The sequence below is a fragment of the Haliotis rubra genome, unplaced genomic scaffold (assembly GCF_003918875.1).
Source record: "Haliotis rubra isolate DU_JTF1 unplaced genomic scaffold, ASM391887v1 Scf247, whole genome shotgun sequence".
In the NCBI taxonomy this organism is placed as follows: domain Eukaryota; kingdom Metazoa; phylum Mollusca; class Gastropoda; order Lepetellida; family Haliotidae; genus Haliotis; species Haliotis rubra.
Window position 1 is genome coordinate 357,726 of NW_025766525.1, and position 17,106 is coordinate 374,831.

A 17,106-nucleotide genomic window follows, 5' to 3' on the forward strand; every position below is an offset into this window, starting at 1 on the left:
ATTCTCCCTATTGTACATTATTCAATTGTTTGAATAATGTATGATTTAAGTATTTTCGCTCCATAATTTGTCTGCAAAATATGCAAATTGTTGATTGTAGTTTCGCACTTTAATTTAGTCCGAGCATATTTAGTTTGTTGTCAGTTACAGAATTGTAGTTAAATAACAACTAATGTGTCAAAAATGTGGATACTTTACGAAGTATTCTTTTGATCTGGATTATTCATCGTTTCACTACCACTTGTCTTCGATCAATTGCTTAAATATAATCATGTCCTGCGAAATGAACAATGTTGCCCAGTGTGGACCCTTCAGGTCTGGGTTGACCATCTGACTTTCTAGGTAGGACTGGGATTGGATTTTTTTAAAATTAATTCCAGTAAACGCTAATATCTAGTTTAGTTAGTTCCCTGTTTATGCTGAATGTCCAGAGCAATTGTCTTGTTCCTCCCTTCTTCAATGAAAGAAATGTCTTTCAATAAAATAGCAGTTTTATATAAATTTATTAGTTACATGTAACAACAAAAGAGCGTTACTGGTGCGTTCAGCCAGGCAACATTGGCTAATTTAATGAAAATGTATAAAAACATATCAGATCCATTATTCAAGGCCGACGCCGGATAATTCATGTAACACTATTCTCAACCTGTTTGTATATCAAAGTGTTTTTGTGAATCGATATTTTAAAATTCAATATGTCCCGAGTGGAGCAGACCGTAAAATGTTTATCATGTATTTCCTTTTTTCAGTCACGAACCATAATGATCACATATGATCAATGATGGAAGTGTCAACTGTATATGGTTCCAGGTGACAATATTCAAATGTACTGTGTATTTGTACAGATGTTTCTGCCACGCAGAGTGAGTGAGTGAACATCAAGTCCCAACAACAGGTCTGCTGTAACAGGACAGCCTTGTCTTCATAGCTAGTTAATTGACTAGATATCTCACATTCCCGTCTTGTAAAATACTTGGCCGGAGAGAGTTGGCCATCTTGTCTGTCACACAAACACCATCCACTTCCACCAACTGTCACTGACAAGAATGGATACGGACGTTGTGGACAAGGTGGGACATGTTTGTAGTATTTCATATGTGGGTTTTAAATATCACAGAATGATCAAGGTGTAGAATTTTTCTACGATTATCACTACGTTTAATACAAGGTTTTGGGCAATAATCACGCACTCCCCTTTTCTATCAATGTATGGAGTATGTAGATTCTGGGTAGCGTTTACAAATGTGAGAGTGAGTTTGGATTTACCCCGCTCATGGCAATATTCGACTTTTACCCCGACACCAAGAACTGGCATTGTAATAACCACATCGGGAATCGACGTGACGAACGAGCGCTTCACCCACTTCGCCATTCTTCCCTCTCGACGGCATTGCTGACATCCTGTGACCGAGTAACTGTCTTTATAGACTGGTCACGTGTCCTTCTAACCGCTGTGCGGCCAGCTGGTAGCCGAGTATTATACCGGTCACATGCCTCTATATTAGTAAATATGACATATAAGTAACATTAACCTGTGTAGATAACTGCCATACTGTGTACAAATGGACGTTAGAGGCACCTGTGGCTCGACTCCCAGCAGGGGGCGCTGATGATACACGTATACATGCTTCTCCCACTCGCCTATAATGTCGCTCCAGCACCCGTTTGCGTGTTTGTACCACTGCATGTCCGACAAACAGAAAGCACAGAACAAAACTGTTATTGTCGCTGACCGAATTCTTTGGCATGCGAGGTACAAATGTCAGTGTACACAATGTGGATGGTGGATACAAGCTTGGCAGGATGTGTTAGTATGTTCCGACGTAAATGTCTTTAAGATAATACTTCTGACGGATTCGTATAATTAAATGGTTGCTTGAATTTCACATGTTTCGTCTTAAATATCCTGTTGGTATATACCCTGAATGTATATTATCCAAGTGGTTAAACATGCCACAAGTCCGTGTGTGCAATGGAGTCATTCAGACGTATTGGTTTGAATCTCAGCCTCGTGATCCTTACTTTACCAGATAAACGTATAGATTCATAGGAAGCATTAAGGTAGCCTAGTGGTTAAAGCGTTCGCGGGTTCGATTCCACGTATCAGTACGGTATGTGAGCCCAATGCTGGAACAATGCGGCGTAAAACCATACTCACTCACGGGACCAATAGTCCGTACTGCCATGTAACTTAGAAATACAGGACATATGTTGATGTTATGGTCTCAATAAGTCTAAATAAGTGAGTAGAAATCGGTCTCAGTAAGTCTCAGTAAGTGAGTAGAAATCGGTCTCAATAAGTCTCAGTAAGTGAGTAGAAATCGGTCTCAGTAAGTCTCAGTAAGTGAGTAGAAATCGGTCTCAATAAGTCTCAGTAAGTGAGTAGAAATCGGTCTCAATAAGTCTCAGTAAGTGAGTAGAAATCGGTCTCAATAAGTGAGTAGAAAAGTCTCAGTAAGTGAGTAGAAATCAATAAGTCTCAATGAAGTCTCAGTAAGTGAGTAGAAATCGGTCTCAATAAGTCTCAATAAGTGAGTAGAAATCGGTCTCAATAAGTCTCAGTAAGTGAGTAGAAATCGGTCTCAATAAGTCTCAGTAAGTGAGTAGAAATCGGTCTCAATAAGTCTCAATAAGTGAGTAGAAATCGGTCTCAATAAGTCTCAATAAGTGAGTAGAAATCGGTCTCAATAAGTCTCAGTAAGTGAGTAGAAATCGGTCTCAATAAGTCTCAGTAAGTGAGTAGAAATCAGTCTCAATAAGTCTCAGTAAGTGAGTAGAAATCGGTCTCAATAAGTCTCAGTAAGTGAGTAGAAATCGGTCTCAATAAGTCTCAATAAGTGAGTAGAAATCAGTCTCAACAAGTCTCAGTAAGTGTCTCAATAAGAGTAGAAATCGGTCTCAATAAGTCTCAGTAAGTGTCTCAATAGAAATCGGTCTCTCAATAAGTGAGTAGAAAATAAATGAGTAGAAAGTAGTCGGTCAGTAAGTAAGAGTAGAAAGTCTCAATAAGTGAGTAGAAATCGGTCTCAATAAGTGAGTAGAAATCGGTCTCAATAAGAAATCAGTCTCAATAAAGTGAGTAGAAATCGGTAGAAATCGGTCTCAGTGGAAATCAGTCTCAATAAGTGAGTAGAAATCGGTCTCAATAAGTCTCAATAAGTGAGTAGAAATCGGTCTCAATAAGTCTCAGTAAGTGAGTAGAAATCGGTCTCAATAAGTCTCAATAAGTGAGTAGAAATCGGTCTCAATAAGTCTCAATAAGTGAGTAGAAATCGGTCTCAATAAGTCTCAGTAAGTGAGTAGAAATCGGTCTCAATAAGTCTCAGTAAGTGAGTAGAAATCGGTCTCAATAAGTCTCAATAAGTGAGTAGAAATCGGTCTCAAATAGAAGTCTCAGTAAGTGAGTAGAAATCGGTCTCAAGTAGTGGAAAGTCTCAATAGTCTCAAAGTGAGTAGAAATCGGTCTCAATAAGTCTCAGTAAGTGAGTAGAAATCGGTCTCAATAAGTCTCAATAGTCTCAGTAAGTGAGTAGAAATCGGTCTCAATAAGTCTCAGTAAGTGAGTAGAAATCGGTCTCAATAAGTCTCAATAAGTGAGTAGAAATCGGTCTCAATAAGTGAGTAGAAATCGGTCTCAATAAGTGAGTAGAAATAAGTCTCAATAAGTGAGTAGAAATCGGTCTCAATAAGTCTCAAGTAGAAAGTCTCAATAAGTGAGTAGAAATCGGTCTCAATAAGTCTCGGTAAGTGAGTAGAAATCGGTCTCAATAGAAAGTCTCAAGTAAGTGAGTGAGTAGAAATCGGTCTCAATAGAAAGTCTCAATAAGTGAGTAAGTAAGTGAGTAGAAATCGGTCTCAATAAGTGAGTAGAAATCGGTCTCAATAAGTGAGTAGAAATCGGTCTCAATAAGTGAGTAGAAATCGGTCTCAATAAGTCTCAGTAAGTGAGTAGAAATCGGTCTCAATAAGTCTCAGTAAGTGAGTAGAAATCGGTCTCAATAAGTCTCAATAAGTGAGTAGAAATCGGTCTCAGTAAGTCTCAGTAAGTGAGTAGAAATCGGTCTCAATAAGTCTCAATAAGTGAGTAGAAATCGGTCTCAAATAAGTCTCAATAAAGAGGTAGAAATCGGTAGAAATAAGTCTCAAGTAGAAATCGGTCTCAATAAGTCTCAATAAGTGAGTAGAAATCAGTCTCAATAAGTCTCGGTAAGTGAGGTCTCAATAAGTCTCAATAAGTGAGTAGAAATCGGTCTCAATAAGTCTCAATAAGTGAGTAGAAATCGGTCTCAATAAGTCTCAATAAGTGAGTAGAAATCGGTCTCAATAAGTCTCAATAAGTGAGTAGAAATCGGTCTCAATAAGTCTCAATAAGTGAGTAGAAATCGGTCTCAAGTCTCAAGTAAGTGAGTCGGTCTCAATAAAGTCTCAGTAAGTGAGTAGAAATCGGTCTCAATAAGTCTCAATAAGTGAGTAGAAATCGGTCTCAATAAGTCTCAATAAGTGAGTAGAAATCGGTCTCAATAAGTCTCAATAAGTGAGTAGAAATCGGTCTCAGTCGGTCTCAATAAGAAATCGGTCTCAATAAGTCTCAATAAGTGAAAGTAGAAATCGGTCTAGAAATCAATAAGTCTCAGTAAGTGAGTAGAAATCGGTCTCAATAAGTCTCAGTAAGTGAGTAGAAATCGGTCTCAAGTAGAAATCGGTCTCAGTAAAGTGAGTAGAAATCGGTCTCAATAAGTCTCAATAAGTGAGTAGAAATCGGTCTCAATAAGTCTCAGTAAGTGAGTAGAAATCGGTCTCAATAAGTGAGTAGAAATCGGTCTCAATAAGTCTCAATAAGTGAGTAGAAATCGGTCTCAATAAGTCTCGGTAAGTGAGTAGAAATCGGTCTCAATAAGTCTCAATAAGTGAGTAGAAGTGAGTCAGTCCGCAGTATCAGTCTTCCAGCAATCGCAGGTGACACCTTCACTGTGACGATAGCCTCAGGACACACCTGTTATAAGCTGTAGTACAGCACAGTCGCTCCATACTATAACTTTACTGTAAGTAGATTGATTTATTCTATATTATAAACAATGTAACTACTTTTATCAAGCCTTTTCAACTTGTGAAAAACAACGTTTCAAAGGTCGTTTTCAGGACCTGAGTATTTAAAGCACTAGGACAATGCCGTCAAAGAAAAACAAAACGGCTATTACATGTCCGTATGTCAGTGAGATGGCGGAGTTGCCGGAGTTCACAGTGGGTGAAGTCAACCTCTTGTGTCGGACGCTGTGGTATTGATGGAACTATTCTGAAAGTGGTGAAGCCCCATACTCACTCACTCTGTACGACTGGTGTATAGAGGCAACATTGGTTAACACTGAACTCACAATGACCCTATTGACGTGGGTACCCTATTGGCGTGGATCGTTGTTGATCGGGTGTCTGGGTACCCTATTGGCGTGGATCGTTTGTTGATCGGGTGTCTGGGTACCCTATTGGCGTGGATCGTTGTTGATCGGGTGTCTGGGTACCCTGTCGGCGTGGATCGTTGTTGATCGGGTGTCTGGGTACCCTGTGGGCGTGGATCGTTGTTGATCGGGTGTCTGGGTACCCTATTGGCGTGGATCGGTGTTGATCGGGTGTTTGGGTACCCTGTGGGCGTGGATCGTTGTTGATCGGGTGTCTGGGTACCCTGTGGGCGTGGATCGTTGTTGATCGGGTGTCTGGGTACCCTGTCGGCGTTGATCGTTGTTGATCGGGTGTCTGGGTACCCTGTGGGCGTGGATCGTTGTTGATCGGGTGTCTGGGTACCCTGTCGGCGTGGATCGTTGTTGATCGGGTGTCTGGGTACGTTGTTGATCAGGTGTCTGGGTACCCTATTGGCGTGGATCGTTGTTGATCGGGTGTCTGGGTACCCTGTCGGCGTGGATCGTTGTTGATCGGGTGTCTGGGTACCCTGTCGGCGTGGATCGTTGTTGATCGGGTGTCTGGGTACCCTATTGGCGTGGATCGGTGTTGATCGGGTGTCTGGGTACCCTGTGGGCGTGGATCGTTGTTGATCGGGTGTCTGGGTACCCTGTCGGCGTGGATCGTTGTTGATCGGGTGTCTGGGTACCCTGTCGGCGTTGATCGTTGTTGATCGGGTGTGTGGGTACCCTGTGGGCGTGGATCGTTGTTGATCGGGTGTCTGGGTCCCTGTCGACGTGGATCGTTGTTGATCGGGTGTCTGGGTACCCTATTGGCGTGGATCGGTGTTGATCGGGTGTCTGGGTACCCTGTGGGCGTGGATCGTTGTTGATCGGGTGTCTGGGTACCCTGTCGGCGTGGATCGTTTGTTGATCGGGTGTCTGGGTACACTGTCGGCGTGGATCGTTGCTCATAATCTCAATCACTGGATTGTCTGTACATAGTCGAGAATTACCTGCCGTCGTCATGTAGCTGTATATTATTCGGCAACAAACACACAGGCAGTTTTCAGGGCCAGATCTCAGTATAGCGAGTTAGGCAATTCTCAACACGCACTGCTCCCATTCACGTCTATGCATATATCAGGATTGTAAGTTTAATTGTGTCGTTCCTCTGATAGACGTATCTGTCATGCATATGCTAGACATCTCATGTTCCCAGTGAAGATAATGTTAGATGCACTGTACAGAGACAGCTGTGATGTGTCACGAATCACATGGCGATGTTGGAACTGCTAGCCTGTCCTTGTTCCTGTATTTATATGACAGCTGGATTATAATCAATTTTAGCATCCCGTCAATTTGAACCCCCGATAATTTGCTACTGCGACGTTTTGAACGCGTTTGGCTGACAAGAACCTGTCCAGATTAATCAGGTTGCACGGTAATGTATGCGCATGGCAAAAGGTCGCCCAGAGTTACAGTACAGTAATGTGGAGACATCCTGCCAGTTGATATGATCACGTTCACAGTGACTTCACAACACCATCATGGCAACACATCCATCATCCTAACACATGTGAGTAGGCCAAAACGTTGCCTTATTACACAGCCATTACATCAGACAGTAATATACGTATTCCTGTCATGGGTCACCAGGGAGGTCACTTTGACCCGATGAACCAAACTCTCGATCCCTTGAACCCTCACATTCCATCAGACCTTCAGATCGGCTAGGTTATCGAGAAACACGTTGTCCAGTAGCCGCTAATTCCGCAGTGGAGTCTGGTGTAATTACAGTCGCTGGTTCCGCTGTAGGTGTGCTGCATGTGAGTGTAAGCAGATCCAGCCAATATGCATACGATGACAGACGATAAAACACAAGCAGACGATCGATCGGGAATGATTGCTCAGCAGTTTCTGTGTACCAGGGCTTGCATCAGAAACCCAGCAGGATGATTACATCATTACATGTTACAAACTTATCGGACAGACAGTTGGAAAGTGCTGGGAGACGTCTGGTATAATAATATTCCCTGTTTGCTATAGGGTATATACCCGAAAGGAAGGTGGGCTTATTTGGCGGGGTGATAATCTCGTCTGCTCGCACACACCGCCAGGACAGTTGGACTGCCACGTCCGTTGCAGTAGTCGTGGGATCAGCTGGCTGCCAAATATACCTGTGGTTTCACTGACAGCGTGGAGACCCCGATATACCGCCGTCCTACATTGGAAGTGTCACGTGACCTATTCACGGTAGCTGTTTGCCAGTGGAGAAGCGACTGTGATATTGTGTAGTCTGTTTTTGTTGCAACTTAATTAATCTGGATTCTTCAGCAGTGACAACCAGTGATTATAACAGATAAGGTAGGTGTGAGGCTATTTGTACTTTATATCTACTGTAACATAAAACGTCTTGTGTCCACCGGTGTATTTATATGTATACTACAGGTACATACGGTGTTGTGCCCACCGGCCCGCCATTCAGGTGAAGTCTTATCGTATCAAGATCTGGCAATATGACGAGAGGGGCTAATGTTTTATATATATTTAATGAAATGTGCCATATCACTTCACGTGTCTCCGATAGTGTTCGTGTTAACAGAAATTACCTGACACGTATCCTATTTCAGGATTAAAGTGTCGGAAGCTTGATGTGAACTTGAAACATGTTGTCTCTAAGGAACTAACGCTTGGTGTTCTATCCTGGGTTCAGTTCCTCGCTCATTCTCATCAATTCCCTGACTGATTACTGTTTCTGTACTGAAATATTGCGTGGGTGAGCTACTCGCCCAAACGATAAACAACGGTCGTCCTCGGTGAGACGAGCCGGAAGCACTGGCGCGTGAAGCGACGAGCAGACGACATGGAGACCAATGAAGGGTGACACTATAACATGATGGCGGAACCAACGTAAAACCTGAATCGCAAACTACTGTCATTATATTGATGTTTTTACTGATTCTATGGTCCTGAGGTATACATGATTTCATCGTTGGGGTGGTAGTTCACTAGTCCCGCATTTTTATAGAAAAACCTCCCAATATTTAGCAGACGACAAATTAGCATTCTGACGAACGTGTAGCAATGCTACTTTATGTCAATGTTAACTACTCAATTCTAAAAACAGTGGTTTTGTTTGAATATAAGGTTTACTAGGTTGGGAAATACTTAACTTATGCTGAGAATACATATCTTCGGGAGAAATAATCCATACTGCTTTATATGAAACGTGTCATCCAGTTCTCCTCCCGTAACAGTTCTCTATTTTATTTATTTGGACACTTCAACACATCGATGTGTCCATGGAAACCGGTAAACACTCACATTAATGTATCCATTTACCTTGATAAAATGTAGAAATTCGTCTCAAAAGTATTGTCGAAAACATACGTGATATTATATTGATGCTACCTGTTTTCCGCGCAGGATTAAATATTTTATCCTGACATCACATAGGCTTGGCAATCTTTGCAATAGTTTGTTGTTTAAAGAACCAGTTAGACTCATCTGTTGGTGATACCCTTAATTTAGCGATGAAAATTTCAGATAAATATGACAGGCCTTGTGAAAAGTCCTCATGGTTTCCTTATGCAGTGAACGTCAATGTGAAATATATTATGCACACGTGTATTTTGAAACTTGCTGTGGATATACCCACCATGCAGTTCTGGAATATGTGCAACAGCAGGCCCACTCTCACCGTGATCTATTTACGTACCCTGGATATTCACACTACACAGCTTCTAAATACAGTGTTCGGGAGATGGGTGTCCTGTGTTATTGGAAATATCCCTCACAATAAGTTCACCAACATCATTTCAGCGTGGGTGACTTAACAGCGCAGTGTTAACTAGTCACGCCGACTATTGACCAGTATCAGACATAAGTAGCCCATCTATAAACTGCTGAGTGAGCTATCGACCCGCTCTATTGTGTGTGTATAGGCTGTCTAACATAAATATATGTAAAGACGGGATATATTGAACTATCTGTCCCACACTGTCCTCATTGCCGATCAGACAGTAAACAGTTTATACTCTACTGTACTTTATATAGAGTAGTATATATATCAATGTGATGGATTAAAGATACGAGAGCCCGAGGCAGTGACGAAATATGTCAATGACTTTAATAGAGGCTTCATTGTAGCCCCGCTCGTCAGTTTGTCTCGGGGAGAGTTTTTTCACCTTAATCTGACCTGTCAGTGTTAGGTATGAGTCTCCCCGGGCCTCTCTAGGGCTGAGTGGCAGGCTGGGACATCATGGCGATCACCTAGTTTATTGGAGCTCGTAATATGAACACTACCTTCGTTTCCTTATCTTCACATATTTACCTGAGTAGTAAATTGGGTGATTTCTCCATGTGACTGCAGAAAGGTGCTGGTATGGCCTCTGGTTGTACACCTGACTGTGTGAACCACCCCACGGTGTTGTGGACGTCCGTGTGATATTGATTGTATGTTATATATGTGCTGGTATTGAAGTCGTTATAAAGTTATATCGACACCGCTGAATACAATAAAGGGTCTGACCAAAATATTTAGTTTTTCTCAGAAGTGACACCTTCTGGTAGATTACAGATGGACTTGTCAAATGTGAGTGATTAGAGTATCTATGTATATTCATATATATTTTCCCAAGTCCCTACCCCTGTGGTAATACCCACACTGTTGTATATACCCTGATACAGGGGGGGCGTGGGGTAGCCTAGACGTTAGAGCGCTCGCTCGTCACGCCAAAGGACCGTTTTCGATTTCCCACATGGGTACAATGTGCGAAGCCGATTTCTGGTGATCCCAGTAAAATTGCTGGAATATTGCTAAAAGCGGCGTAAAACCAAACTCACTCACTGATACAGTCGGAGTCTTACGACGTAGAACCATACTCACTCACTCGTTGTAGCCATGTAAGTTTATGTATTTGGTTTACATTTTTGCCGAGTTATCAGTAGAACATTACAGCTCTATTCTGAAAGTTGCGAAGTCTGAGAAAACTCACTACAGACTCGTCGGTGGCAGAAGATATCACGAGTTATCTGGTTGATGTGTGGTCACACCCTCTGGTCGTTAACCCTGGTAGTTGTCAATTTATGCTGGAACATGGCTCCTGTGGCTGTACGAGGTTCCACCGAATTGCGGGTGCTACTGGCGGCAGGGTCACGTGATACACAGTACAGGTGGCGGGAATATTACGTGTATCCCTCGGCATCCACTAAATATGGAAATGTCCACGATCAGGGATATCTATAAGTGTGATGTTGGGCCAGGTGCAGTATTGATTGCACGTGTGCAGAATATATAGCCAGCCCTGTGTTAAACTGTACTGTACGTTCACCCCCCAGGTACACACAACGTCCCCGCGATGGTGGGTGTATGTGGGTTGGCCTCCTGAGCTTGTACCGAATACAGTCAGGACCACTCGAAGAGTCCGTCACATGTACACCTAGTACAATAAATAATCCATAAAATACATCTCAGCAACAATCTGCCGATATCACAGTCTTCTCCACTCGTATTCGTTGTCCCTGTCCATCGAGCCTTCCATCATTCATGTTCCACGTTTTTCTATAAACGACCCCTTGACCCTGTTGATGTCAAAGGGAGTTCTTCAGAGGGACAGATTCAGTATAGACAGAAGGACACACGACAATACTACCAGAAGATATTGCTAATATATTTGATGTTCTATAACAGCGGTGCAAAACGTCAGCATTGTGGCCAAGTGCCCTTGAATACATCTGTTCACAAGGGATACAATGCCTGTCTGTGTTGGACAACCTCAAGCAAGATCTGCGATTAAGATATGGCGATGACAGGGCTAAGATTTACAACCCACCTGGATATAGATACGAGGGTCGTAGTGGACCTTTTCCAACGCTATGTTTACAATCATACACAGGAGCCCACACGCCAATGTTTGCCATGTATAGTACTGTGATTGTTACATCGAGTTTCACCGTGCACCGTAAGTCTGACCTGAAGTCTCAGCACCGGAACCTGTTGCTGCCAGCTCCTCATTGTTCTCCCCGGGGCTGACACCAAACTGTGGGTTCCACATGCGATTGTGCTCCTCACAGTTAGTTCATTGTTGGTGTAATACGATTGTTCTAGTAATTGTCTCCCATGAATTTATTTCACTAAATAAGTATTTCAAGAAGAATTTGCTGATGTGCTCCACATTGTAACAAGTCTATTCCTGACAAGGACATACTATCTTGGAAGCTTCATGTTACGTATGGTCTGTGGTCACAAATGTACAAAGCCACCATCTGATTGTTCATTTTCATCAAGCTTTACCTATAGTTTTGTTTGCATTTTAACAAGAAAAGAAACAGTTTAAAGTCAGAGCGGGTTCTTTCGGGAATAAAATAGTGTAGTATTGTGTGTTAGCAGGACACCAATAATTCAGCAGTGTATTTCTAGTGACATATATCACAGTGGATTCCCGGGAACATTCCGGGTCGCCAGGTGTGTTTCCGTACTGTCGGATCTTCCTTATTTGTACAAGCCCAACTATCTTGTTAACAGTGTTTTTGATTATCAGAAACACCTTACTGAGGACGAGTTGAAGGTACGGAATATCTCCCTTATTACAACCTAATGCTCATAGGAAATATACTCTCGACGAGCAAATGCAGATGTAACTTGACTACCATGATTTGTATTGTTTATCGCCGCACTCTGAAACACAACCCAGTGACTGACATCATGAGCATCGATCTGCACAGTCAGGATACGATTACTTGCATCAGCCAATCCACTCAGCCTGACCACCCGATCCAACTAGCAGCATTGTATGAGAAACATTGGCTGCCAAGTCTAACCTTGATCATGAATACGTGAAATGTTTAATACTGGGGCCACCTCTGTGATTGAACGCTTCTAAATCAAGAGTCATTGAAGGGCATGTAGAAGGGCTTCTAAATCAGTTCAGCTTGTTGACCTCAAGTATGCACATAAAGGGTAATGTTTACTTGATAAGGAATGTCCTTTGTTTAGTACGTACATGCAAGAAACAGTCATGACTCACAAATACACAGTGTCAGATGAATCAGATTTGGTTACCAGTGCACCAGACTGCCAGGGGGCTAGACACTGACCCCTGAAAATAACATTCGGGTCCCCTGGAGAGAGATTTCTAACACCCTGCCTGTTATGTTCAGCTAATTGGTCACGTGTGCCATGTATTATGTCCGTGAATGTGGAGGTGTGTCTGCTACGGCACTGTGACCAAACCGGAGTACGGAGGTGTTTATGTTGCCCCACTGTCGGGGAGGGACTTACGTGAGACAAATTTTCAGTCCGCCTTACAAGACGGCGCTTTTTCATATTCCAGCATTGTTAACAGCAGAGTACTGGGAAAGTCGCTAGTGTGGAGGGACGGCTCCCAAATAGCATCAATAAAACCACCTCGATATGGACATGCCTCATGAATCTACGTCATCCGATGTGGTCAGCTGGACAGAAGTATCGATAAACTGGTGTTTATCTACAATAAAGTCGGACAGCGCCACGGGCGTCGACTACGGCGGTCCGTCGGTGACCGCATAATTGCGCTAGTTATGCGCTTATCGCTGTTCAGGGGGTGTCAGGGGAATCAGATGGAGCCGGTGCCTTGTTTTGTCTTGTCAAGGCATGGGGATTCTGTTCAGCTATCCCAATCATTAGATAACCTCGTACATATGTGAGGTGCAGGTTCCCGGCGACGGAGGTATTCTCAGTAATGTCAGTACAACATTGCTCGACATAGCTCTGGATTCACTGACCACGTCCTCCGATACCCGCATTCACTTGACCATGCCTTGCATTCACCTCGGTATAACCCTGCATTCACAGCATCCAACCCTTGATACGCCCTTGGTCAACACATTCATTTGACCATGCCTTGCATTCACCTCAGTATAGCCTTGCATTCGCGGCATCCAACCCTTGATACGCCCTTGATCCACGCCTTCATTTGGCCATGCCTTGCATTCACCTCGGTATAACCTTGCATTCACAGCATCCAACCCCTGATACGCCCTTGATCCACACATTCATTTGACCATGCCTTGCATTCATCTCAGTATAGCCTTGCATTCACGGCATCCAACCCCTGATACGCCCTTGATCCACACATTCATTTGACCATGTCTTGCATTCATCTCAGTATAACCTTGCATTCACGGCATCCAACCCCTGATACGCCCTTGATCCACACATTCATTTGACCATGCCTTGCATTCATCTCAGTATAGCCTTGCATTCACGGCATCAACCCTGATACGCCCTTGATCCACACATTCATTTGACCATGCCTTGCATTCATCTCAGTATAGCCTTGCATTCACGGCATCCAACCCTGATACGCCCTTGATCCCATTCATTTGACCATGCCTTGCATTCATCTCAGTATAGCCTTGCATTCACGGCATCCAACCCCTGATACGCCCTTGATCCACACATTCATTTGACCATGTCTTGCATTCATCTCAGTATAACCTTGCATTCACGGCATCCAACCCCTGATACGCCCTTGATCCACACATTCATTTGACCATGCCTTGCATTCATCTCGGTATAACCTTGCATTCGCAGCATCCAACCCTTGATACGCCCTTGATCCACACATTCATTTGACCATGCCTTGCATTCATCTCAGTATAGCCTTGCATTCGCGGCATCCAACCCTTGATACGCCCTTGATCCACGCCTTCATTTGGCCATGCCTTGCATTCACCTCGGTATAACCTTGCATTCACAGCATCCAACCCTTGATACGCCCTTGATCCACACATTCATTTGACTATGCCTTGCATTCATCTCAGTATAGCCTTGCAGTCACGGCATCCAACCCTAATGGGGCGTTGGGGTAGCCTAGTGGTTAAGGCGTTCGCTTGTCACACCGAAGACCCGGGTTCGATTCCCCACATGGGTACAATGTGTTAAGCCCATTTCTGGTGTCCTCCGCCGTGATATTGCTGGAATATTGCTAAAAGCGGCGAAAAACCAAACTCACTCACTCACTCCAACCCTTGATACGCCTTTGATCCACGCATTCATTTGACCATGCCTTGCATTCACCTCAGTATAGCCTTGCATTCACGGTATCCAACCCTTGATACACCATTGGTCCACACATTCATTTGACCTTGCCTTGCATTCACCTCAATATAGCCTTGCATTCAGGGCATCCAACCCTTGATACGCCTTTGATCCACACATTCACTTGACAATGCCTTGAATTCACCTCACCACGACTTACATGCCCAGCACCATGCCCAGGATTAACTGGCCACGCCCGCTATCCCAACATTCCTATGCTTGGTGTATGCAGAAGGCGCAGATCCAGTACAACTCCTCACAAACACAGCAGCCATGGAATCACCTCCTTTATCCTAATGCTAGCTCACATTAAGGTATGATTGGAAGTCTGTTTTGGAAATTCTGACCTGTGGGCTTAGGAGAAAGTTTTTCGCATAAATAATTTGATGGTATTTGATGATAAGCTGATGTACTCAATAAACTATTTCTGTTTGAATCGGATACCTAAGATAAATACAACTTTTCTTCCTTGACTTTAACCTTTCCCTGGATTACCTTTCACCTGACCCCGACCTTGACCCTGACCCTATGTCTTTCGTGTTGCAATGTTACCGTGTGGTTGGTTCGCCACGTGTTGTGTCTGGCAGCCGTGGGTGTGTGTCCGCTACCACCCACAGAGCATTAATGTTGGATAGACTACGTCACTCAGCCTCGAAGTCCTGTTATATTGTATAGGTTAACACATATTAATCCAGTCTTCATTAGCCAGTACAGGGGTTTTGTGAGACGTTTGGTCCTGTATACAATACCTGACACGGCGTTAATTAAAGTTAGTGTGTTGAGGGTATAGGGACTCAGCGAGCTAGTCACCCCCAGATAGGGGTTTTAGTCACCTAGCTCATCTGCTGTTTGTAAGACTAAAGCGAAAAAACACTCACCAAACACAACTGCGTAAAGCATATGTCGATATTTGTGTTGGTGTGGGTTTGACCACATTTGTAATTAGTGGCCTTAATTCCAGGTGAAGACCCATGTAGAATTTCAGTTTTGGAATAGTTTGTTTGCCATTAGTGTAATACCGTTCCCAGGAGGGGTTGAATGGATAGGCTAATCAGAAGATGGGGACAACCCGGCGAGGAATGTCGCCTTTATCGACATTATTATATACGTTTAATCACCTCGTTAAGTACATAGTTAAAACCAACCCCGTCTAGATCCAATATAACTAAATAATTAAAGCATGAAGACGGATCAGATGAAAGAGCCCTTACGTCAGATGTGTTAGACGCGCTTTGCTGCCGGCATTACTGCCCTGCTATTGGCTGAGATCAATACGAACTCCACCGCAGTGCTGAGTGGAAACGTTGCTGTATTGTCCACATCCACTCGGACTTGGGGCGCCCTTTTTCTTCTGGGTACATGGAAGATTGTGCAATATAACTTTCCAGGACTGTAAATCTGTTACTAACGACTGATATATAACTGGAATCTATTCACACTCTTTGTTTACTTTAATAATGTATTCATTTAGAAATATTAGTTTAGAATGCCGCACACTTTTTACAAACCTTAGTCGGTATTGATTGGCGTGAAGACATTAAAACCATTTTTGTTTCATTGATTTGACAATTCTCTTTTCAAAATTTTCACCCAACTCAATATTACTCAATAAAGTTCTCAGTTGAACAAATGCACCCACCGACTGCTACATTGACGGGACTCAGCGACTGGGGGGGTCCAGCGGGCACAGCTAATGATGCCATTGACGCCGTTGGGAGCGACTTCATCGCCTACCCAACAGAAATCCGCTGAATGATTAAGCACTAGCACTGAGTGCGGAGAGCAGATTCCTATTCATTCCATTGAAATTATATTCCAAGGTTTAACATTATCGGACGTCAAGGTGGTAGGTGGAGGTTAGAACTAAGTGCGCCATATTGATGCCACTGTATACGGCTGATGCACCCATAGAATCTTCATGTAACATCACCTCAGTCACGGTGTAATTCCTTTGTTTCACAATCAGTTGTGCCTTTCAGTACAGATAGAGGGTGAGTAGAAGGTAAAATCTCTGAGAACGTTTACCTAACAACGATTTGTGTAGGTCAGGCACGATGTATGCAACAGGTTATGATGGAGCACTCACTCACTCACTCACTCACTACCTCACTCACTCAACGTGTGACGGACATGGTGTTCAGTGACACCTCGTGCACCTGTTACTGATCGATAATGTCTCGAGCTATCCGAGGTTCGGCATAACAAGACTACCAATGCAGGACTAAAGTTCATCCACTGATACAACGTTTCACAACTTACTGTATACGTCTTTCATTACGACATCTGAACAGTCGGTGTGAGGACATATATTGTTATGTCCAGTGGGGCAGTTGCTGTGTGATATTACGATGTAGTGTAGTAGGGACCACGGTATTGGCCAGTTGTCCCACAGAAGCTTTAGATGCGTGGTCTTATCGCTGAGTCCTCTGACAGCAAATCTATGCGCGATGTTTTCAGCACCTACTCAAAGAAAAGGGGGCACATCATGGAGGTACCGAGGGCAGAATGTTAACGATCTGGATAAATTAACTACTGTTGTTTTAATTTTCTTTTTTCCTACTAGTTTATGTAAAGAGGGTATTTCCTCCTGTGTCCTGGCTCCGCCAGTAGATCCAAGCTCTCATGTTGGTC

The 17,106-nt window shown here is 43.4% G+C and overlaps 1 protein-coding gene across 2 annotated transcripts in view; it reads left to right on the forward strand.

Moving 5' to 3' along the window:
- Positions 1 to 7,155: 7,155 nt before the first annotated feature.
- Positions 7,156 to 17,106, forward strand: part of LOC124279137 — a 71,788-nt gene continuing 61,837 nt past the window's right edge. For both annotated transcript variants that reach the window (XM_046714930.1, XM_046714933.1), the window contains exon 1: positions 7,156 to 7,757. The gene's annotated coding sequence lies outside the window, so the exon portion shown is untranslated. The remainder of the gene's footprint in view (positions 7,758 to 17,106) is intronic.